Raw genomic sequence first — 25,067 nt, 5'->3', positions numbered from 1 at the left:
TTGAAATGAACATTTTTCCATCATTTCTTCAGTTATTTGTGGCTCTACTTTATTAGGCCTTATATGTTAAAATAAGTGTCTTAATTCGTTCCCCTAATACAGTAGTCATTTGTAATAATTGCATGGTTTTCTTTTTAGAGAAATGATTATCCCCCTTGGTCACATCGCTGGCAATTCTGCTAACTGCCCCCAGGTAAATGATGACATTCAGGGCTGTGATTTCATGACCCAACTGAGCAAGAATGTAATTAAATGGATCAATGTTTATTTATAAAAGATCTATCTTATTGACTTCTCACGCAAAATGGTGATATAAATTCACGTGCCCAAGTTTCTTCTCTCCCAGATAGCCAAAGAAATATTTTCTTAAGTCAAAAATCTATCATTTCTGGAAAAAGGGGATAGGTGCTACTAGGAATTTCTGGAAGATATCATCCAGTTAGACCAAGAATGAGATAATTTTTGCCCAGCATGAAGTTTATATCTTCCATCTCACTAAAAGTTATTGTTGTTATTGTTCATTCAGTTACCCGAACCCCATACCTAAGACTCACCTACACTTTGCTCTCTTTCCCCCTGGACTAGATATTCTCCGCTTCATTTCCAGATCTACTTTCTCCATCTCTTTCTACCTTGCTTCTTATTCTGGGAGGCTGACTTCTAGGGGCTACAACTACCCAGCTCCCCTTGGCCTCTGACTTCTAAATATGTTGGGCCAGTGGGATGACAGGACACAGAAGGAGTAGAAAGAGGAAGAAATCTATTTATTCTCCACTCTCTCTCAGCTGGATGTAAATCTGTGGTGGCCGCATGCTTGTCTCTAAGACCACAGCCTCTTACACCTACATCTTTGTCCACAGTACAGAAGGTATTTCACTTGCTTGCGCACTCAGGTCCAATGACAGTAGCAGAGTGTACTCCTGGGACACTTCTCTATCTCTTGTTGATTTTCTTAAACTTTTCCAGCTTGAAAATTGCCTCTTCATTAAAATCACCTCATTTACCCTTTCTGAATGTGTCTCTATTTCCTGAGAGGCCCTGACTGATATACATCTCATATATAAAATTGATCACAAGGTCCTTTTAGAAATCAAGTGTTGTGACTTTGTTCAGTTAACATTTGTTAAGGAGAGCCCCAGGAGTTGGGCAGTGAACTGTGGTTCAACAAAAGATCACAATGGAATTGAAATAGAGAAGTTTATTGCTCACAGGTGCTTGAAAACCATGCAGGGAGCTCAAGGCAGGATTCAGGCAGAGAGAGAAGTAGGACCTGGGGCACACGCCTTTATTAGTGTACACAGGGGGAATGTATTGGGGTTCCTGGGCTAAAGCCAGGTGGGTCAATTCAAACCCAAAACAGCAGGGTTTGGTAAGTTCCCTGTGGATCTTATCTAAGGGGCATGGAAGGGAAAGGCTCTGGGGGGACGGGGAGACTGCTCACCACAAGGGTGTCATCTTTACTGGTGCCCCTGCCAGCTGCTGTCTAGGACGTGCACTCATGGGAAGGGCCAGTGTCAGTTCAAGGACCCTGGAGGCAGCTTGGCCACGCAACGTGGATGCCAAGGCAGCAGTATTACGGAGCAGTTTAACTAAACTCTCAACACGAAATTTCTCTTAAATTTGTAGAGAAGTGAAGAGTTTCTACATCCCCAATAACATTCTCTTAGTTCAAGTCCCTGATTACTTTCATTCTAATAATACTTCAGTTTCTTCCAACTGCTTCTCCTTTACAAACCACCTCCACACTAAAACTTTTATGAGAGTTCAAAAACAGATGTGGGTCATCAATGTTCTGTTCCAATGACTTCATGTTGCCTTAAAATGTTGCCAACAAGTCTCCCCATAATCCAGCCTTTGCCTGTCTCCCAAGATTCATTGATTCTCTCTCTCTCTCTCTCTGACAAATACACACACTCTGTAGCTGCCTTCATGGCAGACCACTTGCAATTCTCCTCACTTGCTGTCTCTTTCTTTGGGGCTTAAACACCCCCTGATGGGGCTCTGAGGGCCCTCCCACCATCCTTCCCCAGCCAACTCCATCTGGCCTTTTAGGACTCAGCTGTAACCCTCGTGAGGAAGCCTTTCCTCATAGTCCTTGCTCCATTACCTTCCCACAACATCTATCCATGACCCTGTCCTTGGTATGTCCCCTCTTGTCTCCTCCCACAAGTGTAAAAATTTTGAAAATTTTAGTTCAAGACTCAGACTCTATGGGTTCAAATCCATTTCTACCATATATTTGCCTCAAGACCTTGAGCAACTTTATTAAGCGTGTGTCTCTGTTTTCTCATCCTTAAATTTAGGAAAATAAAGTCATGTTTCTGTATTCTTGTGAGAATTAAATTATATTAACACATTTGAAACATGTAGAGCAGAGCTAGGTTTACAGTTGGCTCTCGATGCATTATGCAGGTTTATAATTGCCTATTTTTTCTCAACCCCACAAAACTGAAAGTTCATAAAAAGAGGGCTAGGTTCTACTGACACCATGTCATCTTGGTTAGTGAGTGTCTGGTGCACAGAGAGAAATCTATAAGTCCTTGCAGGTTGAATAAATAAATGAATGAATAAAGAGGCATGAATTCTGGGTTGATGGGCATGCCTTCTCTCTTGGCTACTCCTCATTTTTTAAATCCTGGCTGGTAATTTCTAGGTTGAGATTCCTTAAAAGAATCCTTTCCATGAAATAAACACCTTGGGGCTCCTATGAACCTGAGAAAACCCCTCTCTCCTTATAAGACTAGAAGATAAACTTGCATTTGTCTTTACCAGTGCACACGTTCTTACAACCGCTGGGTTAAGTCCCTGGCTTTAATCATGACACCTTGATTGTCAGCTTATCATTCTCTAATTTAGATGCACTTTCCAGGTAATATGTAATTACACATTTTTAATCCTGGCTGATAATTTAGAATACTCTTCGTCCCTGTAGGTTTATGTTAATTTTGAAGTATTCCACAGTAGTACCTCTCCATAATGGAGGAAATAAATTAAATTTAATTAATATAATAACTGTTCCCATTTGACATAAAATGCTTACTAAAAATACTGTATATTTATGTATATCTTACTCTTCAAAAGTATTCAAACTTCAATGATTTCTAAATCTAAATGTAACCACTAAGTAAAAATATGTTCTTAGTCAAAAATACTGTTTTTATAAATTGTAGATTTAATTTGATCTCAAAAATTTAAACAGTATCAGCATTAGAATATGAATTTATATATTACTTTAAGGATCCATGGTATAGAGTTCAGTTTCCATAAAGATCCATTACATTTTATATTTAAAAATGATTTGCTTCTTTTTATGTTATATCTCAGAACATATCGATGGATTAGAAAATTTATAAAGTAAAGAAATACATCTTTATCAATGACTATATGTCAGAACTATGTGAAGTATTGATACTTAAGTAAATAATAAATAAAGTTGCTTTAAGGTTTTAAGTTCCAAAAATTAGATATAATCATAGAAAAACAATTGTGTTCTATAGTACAAGTATACAAGAATAATATTAAACATTTTCTAAAGATTGCAAACTGTACACACATGTCTAAGTCTACTTTCACCGAGAATCTATCCAAAATACAAAACATAAAGACATGCACATGTACACATTCAGATTCTGCATTCATATATACCCATGTTGAAAAGCAATAGCACCTTCCTTTAACAGACATGCATTTTGAGAAATTCCTGGAAGCTTAATGAAAAAAATTGGGGGTAGTGTGGCAGCTGAAAAAAACACTCCAGCTACAGGACAGACATAAAATATACACTAAATTAGATTAAAGGTTTTAAATAAATTACTAAAATGCCAAAATCATGAGAAAAACCTTTACAGCACCCCCCATAAAGGAAAGAAGGAAGGAAGGAAGAAAAAAGTAAAGACAAGGAAAAAAGAAAACAAAATGATCCTGAAGGTAATTTTCCTGACTACGCCTTACTTTTAGTGAGAAGGAAAACAACCTTCCACTAATTGTGCTTAATACCATATTATGTATAGTACTATATAATACATAATATATATATATATATAGCATATAAACATATGTATAATACATAATAATCATGTATAATACTATAACAGCAAACTAAACTAGCCCAATGTGGAGGTCTGTGGCCCAAACCTGTATAACATTCACTTATTCAAAATATTTATTGAGCAGTGACTTGGTCCAGGAACTGTCATAAATGTGTCACCTTCTAGTTACTCAAAAATCTTAAAGAAAAATTCATCTTATAGTGTTTCCGCCTTGAAGTTCAGCATCTTCGTGAGAGGGCAAAGCAAACACAAGTCTGATTTGGGGGAGTGTCTTATACTTAGGCCTCCAATTATTCTCACAGATAAAATTGCAGAGATTATAAGCCTACAGTGAAAAATGGCAAGGCGCTTGAGGAGATATAAAAAGCAACATGGGAGAGGAGTTAGCAGAAAGAAGGGGAGGTGACTTAGATCTGCAAGGACCAGATATTTTTATTACCAGACACAAAATAAAAAACTCAATGCCTGATTTTTTAAGAAATAAAAGAGGGAAATTAAAGTAATGTAAGGAAAACGATACCATGAAAACTGAGTAGAGTGTTTTAAAATATAAGCAAACAGAATATCAAAAAGTAAAAACATAATAATTTAAATTTTAAAAATGGACAAGTTAATCAGCAATTAGAGCAGTAAAGAGAATTAATGAACAGCATAATATATCTGAAGAAATTACTATGAATCAAGAGACAGGAAGATGCAAAAAGAGCAGAGAATGTGAAGGATAAAATGAGGAAATTTTGTTTTATGTAATAAATGTTTTAACAGGATCATATAGAGTGAACGTGGGAAAGCTATAATTTTTCCAGAATAGATTAAAAAATGGAAGTCCTTCAAATAGAAAAGACCACTGGAAAACTACTAAGCTAGATGAATGAAAATAATTCTATCCTTAACACAGCACAGTGAAAAACCACTAGCCAACAAAGACAAAGGGAATTTCCTAAAAGAATCTGGAGAAGAAAGACAAGTTTCCTACTAAAGAAGGAGAATTGGAGTTTAATGTTCAACAAGAACAACAGGAAAACATGAAAAAATGCTCAGAAAGACCTGGAAATCTTATTTGAAAATACATAAAATGGATCATTATCTATCATATATAATTATCTCCTATAAATTGATAAGTAAAAACAATCTGAAAAAAGTAAGGAAAGTACATATCTTAGTGATTTAAAATAGATAAAATGTAAATGACAAATAATAGATTAAAAATTGTTAAAGAAGATGAAACAACAGTGATAAATGATAATTCTCATTTATCAGATATATAACCAATTAATAATATTTAATTTTAATGACATTTAATCACGATTTAATTTTAATGAGGGATTGAGGAAAGTAACAATCCAAAACTATTGAGGAGCTTAATTTTGTACAGGCTTTAATAACATATATATTAAAGTACAAATTTAGCATATTTATTTGACCCAACAAGTTTCACCTCTAGATATTTATTCTTCAAGTATATTCATAAGTGTTCATAAGATATTTGTACAGTGAATTCACTGCAGTATTTATAATTGAAAAAATATATTGAAAATATACTGACAAATGTTTATCTATAGGGAAATGTTTAAATACCTTTACACTAAGAACTTCTCCTATTAAAATGTCTAAGGTTTATCTATGTATAATGACAATAAAAGATCACCAAGACATTTTGTAACTGAAAGTGAAGAAAAAATTACAAGTCTTTTTTTGCTATAATTTTATTTAATAACAGTATTTAGAACATGATATCCATGGCAGAAGTTATCTAGATTCACCAAGCTAGTTTTTCTGCCTTCCTGGGCACATGGCTAGATTTTTTTCCCCCATGTTCTCTTGCAGTGGGTGACCAAGTCCTGGCCTATGGGTAGAGTGAAATGGTGTAAGATTCTCCGTGCTCCCTCTTCACCCCTTGTTTATCCTGATTGGTATCTGGGTATCTGCACTTGACACTGAAGGCTACCTCAAAACCACAGGTTGAGAATCGTGAAGCTTATGTCACCCTGAACATCACTGAACGGCCGCAGGGAACAGAACTCCTGCTTCTGCCTTTGCTGACTGAACTTTGTATGAACAAGAAATAAGCTTCTGTGTTGCTAGGCTACCAAGATTTCAAGGTGTATCCATTACAGAAGCTAGCATTACCCTTACTAATACAATTTCACTTGTTTAAAATCTGATAAAGAAAGAAAACTAAATTATATGTCCATATAACTGGATATGTATTTGTACAAAATGGAACACAGATTAATTGCCTCTTGGGTGCAGATTGGCATTGGGTCTGGAGGAGAAGATGAATGAAAATGCTCACTTTATGTACCTTTTGTGACACTAGTTATTTGCTGTTATTTCTTTAGGTAGATATGTGTATAATGTTGTTGAAATTTAGTCTAGGGAAGAACCAAAGTAATTCTAAGATGATAATTTTGGAACTGTGTCCTAAGGAAGAAATAAGGTAAAAGTGTACTTCACGGAAATCCTAGGCTATATGAAAAGCATAAATCATGGAATACTGAAAAAAAATACACTAGAATGTGTTTAGAACATACATTGGACATATATTAAGGCATTGCAAACAGATAAAACTGAAAGGTAAATGGAACCAAATCATTGAAGAATATATACTTTCAATTAGGATAATCTTTGGCATGGGAGTAATAAGAACAAGCACAGTGAGAAGGATGGATTAGAAAAAATAGGAACTAAAGTCAGAGGTACTGACAAAGAAATGTGATCATAAAACTAACAAAAGGTAAAGAATCTATAAGGAAGCTATTTTATTATTTAAATAAAAAGGAAGAATAGAATTTGAGATATGGAAGGCAAGGAAAAAAAAGAGAAATCCAGGGTTTTGATGACTCTGAATTTCCACATAGGGAGAAAGCATTCCTCTAAGTCTCATCCAGCTTTGGGCTCTGGAATCAGATCCTGCATGCACTCTGTGATCAAGAACAACCCTCAGTAGGGCTGGCATGAGACGGGAGAATCAGAATTTATCAAGGGGAGTCCAGCTTTTCAAAAATATCCACTGGAGATACTGAGAAACTGCAGTTTGGAATACCGTGGAGTAAAATTTTTGCGTAACTCATGATGATGCTTGAACATCATCATGTAAGAATGACTGGTCTCAAGAACCCTAACTATGAATATGTAAGAGCTAAAGAATAGAAGATTGTGAGAATGAGAAATGAATTATTTTAGTGAGAAAAATTAGACAATGTGAAAACAAGACCTATTTAAATTACACTATTATGTTAATAGTGAATTAACTTGCCTTAAAATGTTAAATTTTATTCAATTAATTATTAGGATATAATTCTTGTTCTATTGCATAATGTTATATTAAAGAAAGAGTAAAGCTTGGGGTTATGTTTGTTTAGATTGATTTTTCCATGTATGTTGCTTTGGTATCTAATTCTTATTTTGAGTGGTAAATGAGATTTTTACATGTAATAACAGTAATTTCACATATTTCCTCTTTTAATATAATTATGCCAATTAAATACATTTTAAACAGCAAACACTTTTCTGTGTTGTTATGCACTCAGATAAAATTATTTTAAAATTTATTAAATCAAACTAAATTTGATTTAATAAATTTTAGAGCTAGTGGAAAATGATAATTTAAATAAAACTTTGAAGCCATATTTCAATAGGGCTCTATTTTATATTAAAAAATCTATTTGATATTATGGTGTTCTCATGATTTTGAGAGTTGAAGTAGGAATTAAATTCTTCTTTGGATTTCTTCCTATTAGCCACCACAGTTAAAACATCACTAAGTATTCTTGGCTATCTGCTTGGGAATCAAAGTCCTAATCACTAAGAAACTCAACAGAAATAGGTATAGAGGTAGATATAGATATAGATATACATGTACATATACATATAGATATGGGCATAGTAAATACAAGCATATGAATTTTGATAATACATAAGCAGAGAAATGGATGTATAAAAAGATTGAGCAAGCACTTTGAGTAACTTTTCCAGTACCTTACTCTCAAAGGGAGTACTGCTTACCTGGTCTATTCAGGTGTGATCCAGGATAAAGTAAGAGATATTAGTTAAGCCTGTTCAGAAAACTACTTTTAAAAAGGACTATAGGGAATTCCTTGGCAATCCAGTGGTTAGGACTCAACGCTTCCACTGCTGGGGCCCTGGGTTCAATTCCTGGTTGGGGAAGTAGGATCCTGCAAACCGTGCAGTGTGGCCATAAATAAATAAATAAATAGTAACTTAAAAAAAAATAAAAAGGGCTTTAAAAAGACTACAAAGAGAATAGTTGAGGGAAATGAAGCAACACTTTGGAATAAATCGTTACAGTTTACTAAGTGTTAATGTAAATAAATATATGTCTGTGCTATATACATACAAAATTAAATGCACATAATTCTTCTAAGAAAATATGATCTAATGAGCATGTGGTGAAATTAGAATTCTCATATTTTGCTGGTAGGAATGGAAAGTGGTGCAGTTTCTTTGGAAAATAGTTCAGCTGTTGCTCTAAATGTTAAACATGGGATATACGATCAAGCAATTCTACTCCTAGGTATATATACCCAAGAAAATGCAGACAATAACTTGGACATGAATGTTCATAGTAACATTGTTCATAGTAGGCAAAAGTAAAAACAGCCCAAAATGACCATCAATTAATGAATGGATAAATAAAATGTCAATAATAAAAGGGAATAAAGTTCTTTTACATGCAAAAACATGGATGAACCTTAAAAACATTATGGTAAGTGATAAAGCCCAGCACAAAAGACCACATGTTATGTGATTCCATTTATATGATGTCCAAAATTGACAAATCTATAGAGACAGAAAGTAGGCTAAAGGTGGCGCTGATGGATATGGGATTTCTTTGGGGAATGACAAAATATAAAATTATACTGTGGTGATAGTTGCACAACTCTGGATCCACTAAAACTTGCATTTTAAATGGGTTCATTCTAGTTTGTAAATTATATCTTGATATAGCTATTAACATTAATTTATGATCTGGATAAAAGGGGGAAAAACCTGAAATAGTTTAAATATATTAACTCCAAACTGATAGAATCAGTGGTGTATCTCCAAACAATACAACACTATGCAGATTTTAAAAGGAAAATCAAGAACTGCCTTCACTGACAGTGCAGCCTGCTAAGCACAATTTTTAGGTGAAAAAATAAAGAGCAGAATATTCTAGTAGTGAAAAGACAAAGCAGACTGGAATATGAGTGTTTATACTATAATTCTCACTTCTGTAAAAAAAAAATTATCTATACATATTATTTGTAAATCAGGTTCTTTGTTGCCTAGGTTATAACACATTTATTTTACTGCTTTTAAAAATCTGTAATGATTTGAAAACTTTTCTTCCCCTTCACTATTAATAGCCACAAGGTCAAGATTTCTCTAGCTCAGTTTCTTTCTTTCTTTGAATACTTCATCATGATTTTAAAGATTCTCCTTCTCTACTTATGAGCGGGTCTTCCAGGATTTACACTTGTGAGCAAGCCCATTCCCCCTTCTAAGAAACTGAGGCCAGATAAGTGTCTGTTGACAAGAAGCAAACCCCTCAAGCTGCTGCCCTCCTCAGGGGATTCTGTAGAGCCCCTGGAGGAGAGGGGCAAAGAGTGGAGCGTCCTCTCCTCCACTGAGAGCTCCCCCCACCCCTACCCCTGAGATTAGAAATCACTGTCACATCAAGGTGTCTTCCTCTAAGGATCAGGCTTGATTATGAATAAAATTAGCATATCTTATTTAATCATTAATTCATACAGAAAAAGACTCTTGAACGCTTACTACTTGTTATAACAGTGACTGGTCCATCACTGTACTTTTGTCTGAAGTTATCCAAGAGGCAATCAAGCAGATTCTTCAGGCTTATTATTTTGGACTTATAGTAAATCATGTGTTTAGTTAAGAAAGACAAAGAAGTTCAATCTTTACAGTACTGTTTATTTTAAAAACAATTTTGAAAACCCTGAGCCTTGATTTAGTTCTGAGCTCTCATACATTCATGATTTTTAGAATTAAAAAGAACTATAATTTTAGTGCTCCTTTTTCACATTGCTAATTATATTAATATGACTGTCATCAGGTTGTGCTTAATAAACATCCACATGTACTTTATATTTTTAATCTTTTATGTAAAATAAGTTAAAATTTAACAACCAGAACAAATATTTTGTTTCTTGTAAAATATATAATAAATTGAATAAATTTTATTTATTTTAATTCTAAATTCTAAAATAGGTAAATTCATGGCATAATTTATAACTAGTGAAAAAATACTGAAAGTCAAGGACTATTAAGAATAATATATCACATATAAAATTTGATGCTAATAAGATAAAATGTATCTGGTTAATGCAGTTTTCAAATGTTGATTTATGATTCTGACATTTTAATTGATGGATCAATTGATAGTAATTACTTCTGTGTAATCAGTTAGCCACTTAAATGTGCAACACATTGATTTTTTCAGGTGAGACATGTGCTCCCTGAGCAGCTACAGTAGGAGAAAGAACTAGCGACATTTAATTCAGTCTAATTTATTCCTGAGAAAAATGTGATTGACTGCAGTTCATGAAGTCCACAGCAAGAGTTAGAGAAAATGGTGAAATCATTCAGAAACACTAAAACTAAAAATTAAATTAAAATAAGAAATGCTGAGTAATAAATCCCATGTAATTCAAATTAGCATTGCCATTTAACTTGACGGAAGTTACCTTATAGGGACAAACATATTGTGAGTACAAATGGGGAGAACTACACTAATCCAATAGAATGAAATCAGAGAAAGTTGATTGTAAAGTTACATCAAAGCTGTTAGATTTTATATTATCTATAAAACTAAAAAGCTATGTTATGGAGTTATGAATGGACCCAAAGATAACCAAATTATTTTTACTTGCTATTTTTCTGGTGAGTGGAGTGATACATTGTATATTTACAAAAATGATTCAAATTCATTTATAAAATATTTATCGGAGAGCTTACTTGGGAACAAGCATTGTTGTTAGGGATATGATGAAGAAAATAGCAGATTGCAATCCAGAGCAGAAAGAAGAGAGTCAGGCTTAACAACTATAAAAATTAAAATATGGTTATGCTACCTTAAAAAAATGCACAACATAAGAGCTGTGAGTTGAGCTTTCAGTGTCTTACTGAGGACTACAGCCTGGGAGGCAGACTCTCAGCAAGCTCTGAGAAACTGTTCAAAGAGGTAAGGGGGTAGCCAAGACATATATATATTTTTCACTGGGAAAAAAATATGTAGTCAAACATCAGAAGATCACTGCTACTTACAAAGAACAGACACCTCAAATTAATGATTTTAGTGCTTTTCTGTGTATGGGAAGATGCAAGAATCAGGGCTCACTGAAATCTTTCCTTAGATGTGCATACTAACTACCTAGGGCCAGTATGCAAAGCACAGAATGCTTCCTGTTTTCTCCATCCTGAATTCCATGAAGGATGCAGTGTCAGTGGGCAACTGCAGTGGCGAATGGCTTGATCCTTGGAGAACTGGAACACGGGCAACGTTTTCTTTTCTTCACAGTTACAAGCTATGATAAACAACATAAAGAAGAATTTCAGGTTGTAAAAGGACTGTAAAACAAAAGAAACTGACCTGCACATTAACATCATTTTCGTAAAATGTTTTTATGAATCATCTATTTCACTTTCCTCAGCTTTTTATCCCAGTAAGTTGACATATGAATACAAAGTAGACACAAAAATAACTGTCTCTAATTGTCACTCAGACAATATTTTTGAACTGACTTCTTTTACCAAGATTTTATCTTTATAACAGCGTACAAAATAAAGATTTACTCAGATAGTTAAATTGTTGATTATTTTTATTGCAGCAAGATTTTTTACATTTAAAAGATAACTCTCAATGATTTTGTGAAGTGAGAATTTCAATTTGAAAAATAATAGATATATGTATATGGATAACTGAATCACTTTGTTGTACAACTGAAGGTAACACATCGTTAATCAACTATAATATAAAATAAAAAGTTAAAAAAAATTCAAAAGCACTGGTTCTCAAACAACACAAAACAGGAGTACAGTGAAGACATGAATTCAACAAATAATAAAGTCTCTACTAAGAATAGGGAATTCTGACAAAATGAGGAATCTGTGTGTGGAAGAAAAATGGAAAAAATAGTGACCGGTGTACATACAACCTAGTAGAAGTATGTACATAAAATAATAATACTACAAGCAGGTGGGAAATATTCTAGCAGTGGTACAATGACGTCATCGAATTTTAGAAAGGCGAGAAACATCAATTTCACCTTGGTGAGCTAAGAGCAACCAACAAGGCTGTGTTGAGGAAATGATGGAGATCTTGACTTGGCACGTTAGATGAAATATACACAGGAATAGAGGAAAAACAATGCATAGAAAGTGGTTTGAACAAACTTCAAAAATTAGGAAAGGTCTTTAAGGAATAGTAATCTCATTTGGTTTGAGAGAACGTAAGGTACTTATTAGGAATCATGATAAAACAGGCTGGAAAGCAGAGAGGAATTCGATTATCAAGAGGCTTTGAATGTAGAAGTAAGGAATTTCAATTTACAGTAATTCAAAGGAAATTGGTTTCTGTTCATTAGTTTTTAGGGAAGAAAAAAATTAAACTGGCAGTAAAATCGGTGAAAAAAATGAGAGTCATTTGTAGCATATCTTTTGGTTAACTCCTAAAATGAATGAAAGTGACTTTGAAAAATACACATTGCTAGCAATCAACCTAGAAATAGTTCAAGTTCAAGCAGTTTTACCACTAAAATGTCACATGGCCTAAATTCTTCATCTTAGGCTCACATGGTTTAGAAGAGCTGAAGTAGAACTATGTTTAGCCCAAATTTGAATTATTTTACGTTAGAGAACTGACTCAGGCTTGTACAGGCCGATGCATTCAGGTTTCTCAGGACTTTGAGGAAATTAATGAGGCTTCTCAGAAGAAACAAGTATCTTGACTCCACGATTCCCCCACGGTCCCATTTGCAACATTTATAATTCCTACAATTGTAGAACAAACGTGACAATCCTATGTGCCCTCAGCTGAACCTTGGATGACTATTGGTTTTATCTCCCTCTTATTTTAAACCAAAGTTTCTGTTATTTCTATTTAAGTCCTGGCTCTTTTACTTATACTACTTTTTTCTGATCTGTTTATAAATCTAGATCCCAGGATTCTACCCCGTCAGCAACGTCCGCGTCTGTCCCTCCTTCTGGGGCCGCGGAAGGGGCCGGTTCCCCGGGGGCCTCACTCGTCCCCCGCGTGGCGCCGGCCACGTGCCAGGGGCGCGTGTGTCACCACGGGGGCACCTGCCGCACCGTCCTCCTCCCGGGGGGCGTCTTCTCCTTCCAGTGCGACTGTCCGCTCCATTTCACCGGCCGGTTCTGTGAACGAGGTAACCAATCTCCACTATCCTCCTGTATTTCCTTTTCAAAACTTCTCCAGAGGGTGGAAAACGATAGAAACCTATCATAAACACATTGATGGCTATTAGCACAAACAAGAAACATCTGTATAATTTTATTTAAAAACGCATTCTGATAGAACATTTTCAGTTCAGTATTGCAGAACCAACTATATATATGTATTTTTTTTTTTTCATTAGAACTGCCATTCAGAGTACATTTGCAATCGCCACACAACATAGGAGCTAAAATTCAAATGTAGTGTTATTTAGGGAGTTTCTTTAAAGTTATGGTGCATCCATCCTTTGTCACCATAGAAACAATTAAGTTCTAATTAACATTTTTATTGCTTAATTGTTAATCAAATCGCTTCTTTATATTTCAAAAGCAGATCCCCGTATTGAAGTTATTTTGGTGTTTAAGAAGAGCACATTATTTTTCTGATGCTTAAGAGTATGGTTTTAGCATTAATTAAGCTATTGATGAATCAAAAGAAAATTCCCCTTTTGTCAACATCTAATGGCCTCCTAAGAGTGTCTCAGTTAATTAAAGCAGTGCTGGGCAAGACAGCCAGAAATGCCCCGGGCAGATGACCAAAGCATTAGGTCCTGAGGCAGCTGGCCTGTCCCTGCAGGAAGCCTGGAGAGTGTCATTCTGTTCTATGTAAAATTGACCACGAGTTCTAAATTGGGGGAGGGGTAGGGATTACTACTGGGTGATGATTCAGATGGCAGAGAATTTCACTGCTTCTCCGAGATTGTGTTAAATAACTCCTTTTTTAAATACCAAAATGTGGGACGTCCAAAAGAGAATTCAAAGGTATACATATGTGTTATTCAGCTCTCCTTCCCAAACAATCTTGTGTGACTGCTATGAATGCGTTGCTGTTTAGCCAAAGAAGCAAGGAAGCACAATCAAAAGCACAGAAATGGAAACATGGTCTATTTTCATGTTCATTGTAAAAACGTGTCCTTAAAGTCTATTTTGTAACTGTAAAATGGTTTTGAAGACACATCACTATGGCTTGATTTTTGAGTGAATATTTTATATGTCTGCAAAATACCATGAGACATGCATGTTTTGCTGCCATCTGAGACCATTGGTATTACATACCGTGAGTGGACTTCCAGGGACATAATTTGGATGGTAAAGATCTTTTAGATCCACATGTAGAACTGAGAGGTTTTTTCTTTCTTTAATTTCACGGTAGGTAAAGCCTTAGCAAAATACCCTCCTTACCTTTCTTAAAATATACTCTGATATTTTAAGGTTTTTTTCAATCTGAATTTACTGACAGTGATGAATTTGATGTTGTGAAAACAGGGGTCCTCAGTTACGGAGTGTGTCCCTTGTCCCCTGTACGGGCCAAACCACAAGTCTTCCCACTGAGCTTCAGTCCTCTCCTCAGACCCCTCTCTGTGGCTTTAACACCTCACACAGTGACCCATACTTTCCTCCAGAAAAAGAGAAACCCGGGTTTACCTGGAGTTAAACCCCAGGATTGACTGAGGTTTCTTTGGCGTTTGGGTGGCAGAATGTAGGACACTGACCTCAGGAAAAGAAGTGGGGAACTCTGCTCTATATTCGCTTTTAGGAATATTTCATTTTTTTCCAACATTATTAAGCACTTTCTACCTTCTATATTTTAACTGTTTTTCCTGTTGATTTTGCAGTATTTTTAAAACTAATAAATTGTATGATAACATGGTGCTAAAACCAGATAATCTACCGCAGAATATTTATTTCTAAGTGTATAGTCAGAAAGTGTGAACAAATAATCATTACCAATGAGACAATTGTTTTTTTAAAGAAACTTTAAATCAGTTATATCTGAGGTGTATGATACACTAAACAAAATTCATGCAGTAGGACTCTTTAGATTATTAGATATCATAATATTACCTATGATTTTATTGTTGTTCTTGCCTGTTGGGGAAATATTTCAGTATAAAACTTAGACTGTGATGAGATGTGCATTTTTAGAATTGAGAATATTATTTCTAATTGTAAAAATTATACCTTTTCCCTTGTTCAACTCTTTTTTTTTTCTTGAAGTATGGTTCATTTATAGTATTGTGTCGGTTTTAGGTGTACAGCACAGTGATTCCGTTTTTTTTTGCAGATTATACTCCATTATAGGTTATTATAAGATATTGTGTATAACTTCCTGTGCTATGCTGTAAATCACTGTTCCTTATATACATATTTATTTTTAAACATTTACCACCTAAATTCATGTTAAGTGTCTTTCTTCTTTCAGTCATGAAGAAAGCCAAGAACAGGTTCGTGTTCTCAATCTAATGCTCTAAATGTAAGTCATACCAGCATGCATCTTAGAGCCCGGGTCACAGATGAGGATTATTGCCTAAGGCCCACTGGTACCTGGAGTCTGGTACCATGACGAGGCTTTTTATATATAGCATTCTCCAGGTTGGCCAGATGCACCATCTCTAAGTGTAGATTTCAATAAAGAGTATTGTATGCCAGCTTCAAAGTATGTAAACTACCTGCTAAAAATCTTGCTTTGGATACACAGTCTCTAAATCTCTCTCTCTGTCTCTCTCTCTCTCTCTCCATATATATATATGGAGTATATTTATTGAAGCATATTGATTTATTGAAGTATAATTGATTTACAATGTCTTAGTTTCAGGTGTACAGCAAAGTGATTCAGTTTATATATATATAGAGAGAGAGAGAGAGAGAGAGAATTTTTAAGATTCTTTTCCCATATAGGTTATTACAAAATATTAAATATAGTTCCCTGTGCTATACAGTCGGTCCTTGTTGTTTATCTGTTTTATAGATAGTAGTGTGTATATGTTATTCTCAAATTCCTAATTTATCCCTCCCCCCCAACCTCTCCCCTTTGGTAACCATAAGTTTGTTTTCTATGCCTTTGAGTCTGTTTCTGTTTTGTAAATAAGTTCATTTGTATCATATATTTTTTTAGATTCCACATATAAGTGATAACATATCATATTTGTCATTCTCTGTCTGACTTACTTCACTTAGTATGATAATCTCTAGGTCCATCCATGTTGCTGCAAATGGCATTCTTTTGTTCTTTTTTACGCTTAGTAATATTCCATCACATATATGTACCACATCTTCTTTAACCATTCCTCTGTTGATGGACATTTATGTTGCTTCCATGTCTTGACTATTGTAAATAGTGCTGCAATGAACATTGGGGTGCATGTGTGTTTTCAAATTATGGTTTTCTCTGGATATATGCCCAGGAGAGCTACCATATGATCCTATAATATATAGTTTCTGAGAATTGTTGTCAGTATTAAAATGATTAGAATTTACAGATAGATTGCTATGAAAATGACTGCTTAAATGAGTCCCTTATTGAGTACATTCAACATCTAAACCATCCGAACTTCTGCTTTAGGAATGAAACTTGCATACTCTCATTGTGAAGAGTTCTGATTGACCAGACACTGTACTGGGTGCTTCATGCATCTTATTTCACTTAACCATCAGAGTAACCCAACCGAAGTCAGCTCTCTAAATGACCCCCATTTACAAATGAGAAATTGAAGGCCTCTAGCTGTTAAATTACTCCCTTTAGGTCGCACAGCTTGCACGTGGTGGAGATGGGATTAGAAGCCATCTCAGCAGACTCCACAATTCACATTTAACCACTGTGCTCTATTGATACACTCGTTAGAAAATCAAATTTAATATGACATGGAATTTCTAATTTTTCTCACTCTTTCATGTTTATAAAAATGTATCTTTATGTCAGGGAAAAGAGAGTTTTCTTTAAAAAATCAAATTTCAAAAATCAGAAAAACAAAGAAGTTAATGTTAATCTAATAATTTTCATGACCCACTTAAAATTAAGCTGAGAAGCATATTGGGTGATCTGAAAAGAATTGTATCTGAGTGGTAGTATTTTTCCATAATGATTTCAGTAAAACTATAATGTAGAAAGTAGATTAAGAATATTTGAGTTTCAGAAAAATCTAGACATAGATGATGAAAGAACATGACTCTCTGAAAAAAATATATAATTGCAGAGTCATCTACCCATAAAGATATTTTCAAAACTGATTTTTCTTCATAGCCTTGCTCTTTTTTCTTTCCAGTGCATACATTCAACCTGTAAGAGAATGTTAAATTATTTTATTTTAACAACCTTGATTTTTCACAGCAAAATGGAGGTGCCAGTCAAGTATGAGTTTTAACTAAAGTAGCATTAGATTCAGCAACACAGAGAAAGGGTTTGCAGGGCTGTAGGACTCAGTACTAGTTCACCCATACACATATTTCCCATGTACTTGGCATTACATCCTGGGCGCCACTTTATCAAATCACCTAATCACCTAATAACATTGACTTATAGAATCAGTTTGATTTAATATATTCCTTTTTTTTCTCAACACATGCTATCTTAATTCATATTAGCTGAACCTTATTGCTTGCTTTGTCATAATGATCCTGCATCTCACCAGGGGAGACAGAAGAGCCTGTATTCTTGCTTTGTTTTAGATGGCTGTGTGCAGGCAGATGGCTGTCCCCTCCTGTAAAGTTCAGAGTGACAGATTTAGAATATCAGTGCTTTGTGCTGCAGGAAAGCATGTGCCTCTGACTATTAATTGTAGGATTAACATTTGTAAACAGTCCCATACTTTTTAGTGTTCTATAAAACAGTTTTATAAATAGTGTAATAAAGGAGTATTTAAATGCCATACATTAAAACCAAGAAATCATTTATTTGATATCCTGTCTCTGTATGTTGCATATATGCTTAAAGGTCAGCGGCACTGAGTCAATTGCAAACGTAGAAATAAAAATGAGAGGTTTTACTAGGTGTTTCGTCTTGTTTGTTTTTTTTTTTTAAAAAAGAGGCCTGAATGTCTGCTTTGTTTTTACCATAATCAGAACATATTTTAAAGGCATATTAGAGTAGTCTGAATGTATTTGTTAACTATAGTCAGGTAGCTGAATGTCAGATGTTCCAGAGCCAAGAAGGCAGAGATAGTCAGCATCTAATAACAATGATCTATCTCCCTGCCAGAGGACTGATGGTCTGCATCATCAGAGAAGGGCCAAGAAATGGGTGTTGGCCTTTTCAAACATAACATTCCTGTCTGAAAATCCATCTTTAAAAGCAGAGGGCAACGCTGCATATTTATCAGTAAATGGCAACGTCTGAAATATTAAGATGTTAAGTTGAGAGTGAATGGGGATTGAGGTCAAGGGCAGAGGCTGACAGGAGACAAGACCACCTGTGGGCAGAGACAGAGGGTTCTGTTTCTGGAGCACGGGCAAGGGAAGGCCCCCATCTTCCCTGCCCTCGCACCACCTGTTGCTGCCGTTCTCCACCACGAGCACCATGTTCAGCTGGTAGAAAATGACAGCTCCCCCCTCATTCTGGTGCTGATAACTGTAAAAACTACATGTCCATCAATCTCTCTACTTACATTGGTAATAATCTAGAAATTTCCATCTAGAAAGAGGAGGGAAACATATACCCCTGTGTCCCTCAAAAAAGGATGACTTTTATTTGTCTCCTTTATTGACTTAAATAGCATCTTTTAATTCCCTTACTATTCAACACATCCAATTAAAAAATCCTTAGTGGAACATCTATACATTAGTACCACACATGGAGTCAGTCATCAGAGGTGGTGTGAGGATCACATTTTTGTCTTTAAGTTTTCAAGTGGTTGTGAGCATGGAGGGTGGGTTGCGAGGATGCAAGGAAGGGAAGACAAGCCAGCCATGCAGGTCAGCTACCATTCACTACTTACCTCTTTAAAGCTACATAATCTCAGCTCAGCCTCACCCCTGTCCCCAGCAATGTCTGCCTGAGGACCTATATTTGTTTTCTGTTGCTTCCATAACTAATGATCACAACCTAGTGACTTCAGCAACACAAGTGTACTATCGTAAAGCTCCGTAAATCAGATGTCTGACACAGTTCTCAGCAGGTTAAAATCAAGGTGCAGGCAGGGCCGTGTTCCTTTCTGGAGGCTCCAGAGAAGAATCTGTACCTTGCCTTCTGACTTCCAGAGGCTATCTGATTTCTTTGGCTCATGGCCCCCTTTATTCGACCTTCAAAGCGAACAATGGTGGGTCCAAACTTTTTCATATCACCTCACTTTATCTACTCTTCCATTTCCCTTTTCTACATTTAAGAATGCTTGTGATTACACAGATTCCCCTGGGATAATCCAGGATCATCTCAGTATCTCGACATTGACTAATTAGCTATTTTAATTCTGGCTACATCCTTAATGCCCCTTTGCCACATAAAGTAACATTTGCAGAGGTCCTAGGAGTTAGAATGTGGACATCTTCGGGGGACCACTATTCTGCCTACCACAGGCCTTGTAGTCATTCCTCAGAGAATTTGCATAGTCATATAATAGAAAAGGAAGTTTACTGGATGGATATCTAGGGCTAATAGAATTGGGGGAAGCCAGTGAAACCAGGTTGTAAAATGCACTCTGAAGGATGCTCTGGAGAGCCAGTCAACAGGAAGTGAGGGCTCACCTGAGAACAGACTGAGACATACCTTCACTGAACAGGGGCTCACACAGCCATCACGTTCTGAGTCACTTGCTCAAGATGCAGAGTCCCATCAAATATTGTGAATTTGCCTAATTGGCAAAACCTCCACCACATTCTAACCCACTGCCTGAGCAGGAGGTTAGGAGAGGAACAAAAGGAGTCATCGTTTACTTCAGGCTCCTAACACTAACTAGACTGCACAGTCCGCCAGCATCCCAAACCATGGGCCTCTTCTCCATTTCCACACAAAAATATAGGCATTCACAAAGCCTTTTATAGCACACATATGCACGCATGCACACACTTTAAAGTTGAATGCTAATCCTTTCCTTAAAAATCCTTCGGATAGAGGAGCTTCAAGATGGCGGAAGAGTAAGACACGGGGATCACCTTCCTCACCGCGAATACATCGGAAATGCATCTACACGTGGAACAACTCCTACAGAACACCTACTGAACGGCTGGCAGAAGACCTCAGACCTCCCAAAAGGCAAGAAACCCCCCACGTACCTGGGTAAGGCAAAAGAAGAAAGAAACAACAGAGACAAAAGAACAGGGATGGGACCTGCACCAGTGGGAGGGAGCTGTGAAGGAGGAAAGGTTTCCACACACTAGGAGCACCTTCCCTGGCGGAGACTGGGGGTGGCGGAGGGGGGAGCTTCGAAGCCACGGAGGAGAGCACAGCAACAGGGGTGCGGAGGGCAAAGCGGAGAGATTCCCACACAGAGGATCGGTGCTGACCGGCACTCACCAGCCCGAGAGGCTTGTCTGCTCCCCTGCCGGGGTGGGCGGGGCTGGGAGCTGAGGTTCGGCTTTGGTTGGAGTGCAGGGAGAGGACTGGGGTTGGCGGCGTGAACACAGCCTGCAGGGGGTTAGTGCACCACGGATGGCTGGGAGGGAGTCCGGGGAAAAGTCTGGAGCTGCCTAAGAGGCAAGAGACTTTTTCTTCCCTCTTTGTTTCCTGGTGCGCGAGGAGAGGAGATTAAGAGCGCTGCTTAAAGGAGCTCCAGAGACGGGCGCAAGCCGCAGCTAAAAGCGCGGACCCCAGAGACGGGCATGAAATGCTAAGGCTGCTGCTGCCACCACCAAGAAGCCTGTGTGCGAGCACAGGTCACTATCCACACCCACCTTCCAGGGAGCCTGTGAAGCCCGCCACTGCCAGGGTCCTGGGATCCAGCGACAACTTCCCCGGGAGAACGCACGGCACGCCTCAGGCTGTTACAACGTCATGCTGGCCTCTGCCGCCGCAGGCTCGCCCCACACTTCGTGCCCCTCCCTCCCCCTGGCCTCAATGAGCCAGAGCCCGCGAATCAGCGGCTCCTTTAACCCCGTCCTGTACGAGTGAAGTACAGACTCCCTCCGGCAACCTACACGCAGAGGCGGGGCCAAATCCAAAGCTGAACCCCTGGGAGCTGTGAGAACAAAGAAAAGAAAGGGAAATCCCTCCCAGCAGCCTCAGGAGCAGTGGATTAAATCTCCACAATCAACTTGATGTACCCTGCATCTGTGGAATACCTGAAGAGACAACGAATCATCCCAAATTGAGGTGGTGGACCTTGGGAGCAACGATATATGTATATTTTTTCCCTTTTTCTCTTTCTGTGAGTGTTTATGTGTATGCTTCTGTGTGTGATTTCATCCGTATAGCTTTGCTTTTACCATTTGTCCTAGGTTTCTGTCTGTTTTGGTTATTTTTGGGGTTTTTTAGTATAGTTTTAAGCACTTATTATCATTGGTGGATTTGTTTTTTGCTTTAGTTGCTCTCCTCTTTCTTTCTTTCCTTCCCCCTTTATTTTTATTACTTTTTGAATTTTTTTAATAATTATTTTTATTATTTTATTTTATAGTTTCTTTCTTTCCTTTTTTCTCCCTTATATTCTAAGCTGTGTGGATGACAGGGTCTTGGTGCTCTGGCTGGGCATCAGGCCTGTGAATCTGAGGTGGGAGAGCCGAGTTCAGGACATTAGTCCACCAGAGACCTCCCAGCTCCATGTAATATCAAAAGGTGAAAATCTCCCAGAGATTTCCATCTCAACGCCAAGACCCACCTCCACTCAACGACCAGCAAGCTACAGTGCTGGACACCCTATGTCAAAAACATAGCATGACAGGAACACAACCCCACCCATTAGCAGAGAGGATGCCTAAAATCATAATAAGGTGACAAACACTCCAAAACACACCACCAGACGTGGACCTGCCCAGGGGAAAGACAAGATGCAGCCTCATACACCAGAACACAGGCACTAGTGCCCTCCACTGGAAGCCTACACAACCCACTGAACCAACCTTAGTCAATGGGGGTAGACACCAAAAACAACGGGAACTACGAACCTGCAGCCTGTGAAAAGGAGACCCCCAAACACAGTAAGTTAAGCAAAATGAGAAGACAGAAAAACACAAAGCAGATGAAGGAGCAAGATAAAAACCCACCAGACCTAACAAATGAAGAGGAAATAGGCAGTCTACCTGAAAAAGGATTCATAATAATGATAGTAAAGATGATCCAAAATCTTGGAAATAGAATGGAGAAAATACAAGAAACGTTTTAGAATGGAGAAAATACAAGAAACGTTTTATAAGGACCTAGAAGAACTAAAGAGCAAACAAACAATGATGAACAACACAAAATATGAAATTAAAAATTGTCTAGAAGGAATCAATAGCAGTATAACTGAGGCAGAAGAAATACAATACTGCAGAAATACAAAGGATCCTGAGAGATTACTACAAGCAACTATATACCAGTAAAATGGACAACCTGGAAGAAATGGACACACTCTTAGAAAAGCACAATGTTCTGAGACTAAACCAGGAAGAAATAGAAAATATAAGTGACCTGGAAGGTAAAATAGTGGAAATACCTACTGCAGAGCAGGATAAAGAAAAAAAGAATGAAAATAATTGAGGACAGTCTCAGAGACCTCTGGGACAGCATTAAATGCACCAACATCCAAATTATAGGGGTCCCAGAAGAAGAAGAGAAAAAGAAAGGGACTGAGAAAATGTTTGAAGTGATTATACTTGAAAACTTCCCTAATATGGAAAAGGAAATAGTTAATAAAGTCAAGGAAGCGCAGAGAGTCACACACAGGATAAATCCAAGGAGAAACACGCCAAGACACATATTAATAGAACTATCAAAAATCAAATACAAAGAAAAAATATTAAAAGCAGCAGGGGAAAAAAAGCAAATAACATACAAGGGAATCACCATAAGGTTAAAAGCTGATCTTTCAGCAGAAACTCTGCAAGCCAGACGGAAGTGGCAGGACATATTTAAAGTGATGAAAGGGGAAAACAACAACCAAGATTACTCTACCCAGCAAGGATCTCATTCAGATTCGACGGAGAAATTAAAACCTTTACAGACAAACAAAAGCTAAGAGAATTCAGCAACACCATAGCAGCTTTACAACAAATGCTAAAGGAACTTCTCTAGGCAGGAAACACAAGAGAAGGAAAAGATCAACAATAACAAACCCAAAACAATTAAGAAAATGATAATAGGGGCATACATATCGATAATTACCTTAAATGCAAGTGGATTAAATTCTCCAACCAAAAGACCTAGACTGGCTGAATGGATACAAAAATAACACCTGTATATATGCTGTCTACAAGAGACCCACTTCAGACCTAGGGACACATACAGACTGAATGTGAGGGGATGCAAAAACATATTCCATGCAAATGGAAATCAAAAGAAAGCTGGGGTAGCAATTCTCATATCAGACAAAATACACTTTAAAATAAAGACTATTAGAAGAGACAAAGAAGGACAATACATAATGATCAAGGGATCAATCCAAGAAGAAGATATAACAATTTTAAATATCTATGCACCCAACAGAGGAGCACCTCAATATATAAGGCAAATACTAACAGCCATAAAAGGGGAAATTGACAGTAACACAATCATAGTAGGGGACTTTAACACCCCACTTTCACCAATGGACAGATCACCCAAAATGAAAATAAATAAAGAAACACAAGCTTTAAATGATACATTAAAGAAGATGGATTTAATGATATTTATAAGACATTCCATCAAAAAACAAAATAATACACTTTCTCCTCAAGTTCTCGTGGAATATTCTCCAAGATAGATCATATCTTGGGTCACAAATCAAGCCTTGGTAAAGTTAAAAAAATTGAAATCGTATCAAGTATCTTTCTGACCACAGTGCTATGAGACTACATGTCAATTACAGGGAAAAAATCTGTAAAAAATACAAACACATGGAGGCAAAACAATACAATATTTAATAACCATGAGATCACTGAAGAAATCAAAGAGGAAATAAAAAATTGGTAGAAACAAATGACAATAAAAACACGATGACCCGAAGCCTATAGGATGTAGCAAAAATATTTCCAAGAGGGAAGTTTATAGCAATACAATCCTACCTTAAGAAACAAGAAACATGTCAAATAAACAACCTAAACTTACACATAAAGCAGTTAGAGAAAGAAGAACAAAAAATCCTCAAGGTTAGCAGAAGAAAAGAAATCATAAAGATTAGATCAGAAATAAATGAAAAAGAAATGAGGGAAACAGAAGCAAAGATCAATAAAACTAAAAGCTTGTTCTTTAACAAGAAAAACAAAATTGATAAGCCATTTGCCAGACTCATCAAGAAAAAAAAGGAGAAGATACAAATCAATAGAATTAGAAATGAAAAAGAAGAAGTAACAACTGACACTGCAGAAATACAAAGGATCCTGAGAGATTACTACAAGCAACTATATACCAATAAAATGGACAATCTGGAAGAAATGGACACATTCTTAGAAAAGAACAACCTTCTGAGACTAAACCAGGAAGAAATAGAAAATATAAACAGACTAATCACAAGCACTGAAATTGAAACTGTGATTAAAAATCTTCCAACAAATAAAAGCCCAGGGTCAGATAGCTTCGCAGGAGAATTCTGTCAAACATTTAGAAAAAAGCTAACACCTATTCTTCACAAAGTCTTCCAAAATATATCAGAGGAACCCTCCCAAACTCATTCTATGAGGCCACCATCTCCCTGAAGCCAAAATCAGACAAAGATGTCCCAA

The sequence above is a fragment of the Delphinapterus leucas genome, chromosome 12, assembly GCF_059928025.1.
Source record: "Delphinapterus leucas isolate spDelLeu-1000000601 "Yukka" chromosome 12, BTC_Dleu_Yukka2, whole genome shotgun sequence".
Taxonomy (NCBI): domain Eukaryota; kingdom Metazoa; phylum Chordata; class Mammalia; order Artiodactyla; family Monodontidae; genus Delphinapterus; species Delphinapterus leucas.
The sequence above is the reverse complement of the archived record's forward strand: the minus strand, read 5'-3'. Positions refer to the sequence as shown.